Source organism: Arctopsyche grandis, chromosome 1 (assembly GCF_051622035.1).
Source record: "Arctopsyche grandis isolate Sample6627 chromosome 1, ASM5162203v2, whole genome shotgun sequence".
NCBI lineage: Eukaryota > Metazoa > Arthropoda > Insecta > Trichoptera > Hydropsychidae > Arctopsyche > Arctopsyche grandis.
In genome coordinates this window covers 1,847,023-1,848,846 of record NC_135355.1, presented here as the reverse complement: position 1 = coordinate 1,848,846, position 1,824 = coordinate 1,847,023, and positions in this window count along the sequence as shown.

The following is a 1,824-nucleotide window of genomic DNA, read 5'->3' as shown; positions in this document are numbered from 1 at the left end:
ATCGGCTTCTATTTTATTTTTTTTTTATTTCATATTCGCAAGTTTATATCTCGGTATAATTAATATATAGGTATATGTGTACTATATTTCGGGGTATATCGTATATCGTATAGCGATCGAGTTCGGATAAGTTTGCGAACTGGGAAGTCTTCCCTGAAACTGTAAACCAAAGAATGTCACGGGCAAAGTTGCCTTCGATTAACATTAAATTGGAAACTGCCTGCTAAGTATTATAGTTCTTAGAACTTTGTTGACGTATTCAACAACAGTGAGCCGAGAATATTATATTATATTATATTGTACATATTATATAAGGGGAACACGTGAACGATTTTCAAATTCAATTTAAGTTTTTTTTCTTCCGAAATTACATTACGTTAACATGTACTCGAACCATTCAAATAGTATGAAGGCAGAAAAAAATTGAATAAAAGTGGTTTTCATACAAGTTGTTTACACACGTGTATGATACCGGTGGAAAACTCAGTTTTTCCTTAAGATATTGTTTTTTTTTCAATCTTTTCAAATAGTATTATTATTGTAAACATGTTTCATTGTAATAATAATCGGAAAGCGTATCTAAAAAATAAACATAAATGTGGAAAAACCGTGTTTTCCACGAAATCAAATTATACACCACGTTCGTAAAAAATATTATTTTAAAATAGAATGAATACGTTACAGTGATTTTAAACTATGTGATGCCAAATTTTCACTAAAAATAAAGATATGAACTAGGACTGTTCATCGAAGAAACGTTCATCAAGGACTATTCATTTGGATAATTAATGCCCATCGATCAAACCGAGAGAATATCAAAAAAATAATGTAAAATAGACATGTATGAAAGTGTTGATGCATTTGACGAATTCTCCATTTGATGAAAAGTTCGCCCGTCCTTAGATATGTATGTACATATATATTTTAAAAATCAATAAAGTTACAAAAGTTTGGATTAAGTCAATTCATAATTAAAAATAACATGAGCTTGAATCATAATTTGGAAAGTCTTGATGTATGCATGGATATTAGGGATTTCAAACCGGCTTAAACCGATACCGAAAAACCAACTTTTTGATTATCTTTCAAAAAACCGGAATCCCGCTTTTTTGGTTCGATAAACCGGCTTTTTAAGGTTTTCTTAAATTAATGTTTTTTCTCCTCAAAATTAACAATTGTGAATTTCAAATATTTAAGAAAAATCAATAAACAAAAAATGTGTATTGGACCCAAACTTTCTTAACGAATAGGCGTAAATTTCTTTGAACAACAAAAAAAGATACTTCACTTAGCGGTGGCTTTGAGATATAGTAATGGACAAAGACCAGGTCATAAACCAATAAAATATTATTGAAAGTAGATTAATTAACATACACAAGGCCTTTCACAATTTCGGCAAATTGGGTTTTCCATAATTTGTAGATTTGTTCTTTTTGATAGTAGCTTATTTAAGTCATTTAATTATTTGTACGTATTCAGGATCTGCCATTTTATGGCTGTGATATTTGCAATAATAATAATTTTATGCTGATTTTAAGAAAGTTCATAATGTTTATTTAACTCATTTTAATTTATAAACAATTATTTTTTTGCACATTAAAATAAATACATATTTACAATTTTTTTTCGATATAAAAATTTAAAACTTTAAAAAGTTCTTAATTTTCTGAAACCGGTGAAATCCAGTCAACAGGCTTTTTATTCGTAAAAAAAACCAAAAACCGGCTCTTTCTTTCGGGTGGTTTTTTGGAACTCCTACAAGGGTATATTGTATTGAAAATTTAATTGTATAAAAACAAGGTTGAAGTGTTTATATGTATTATT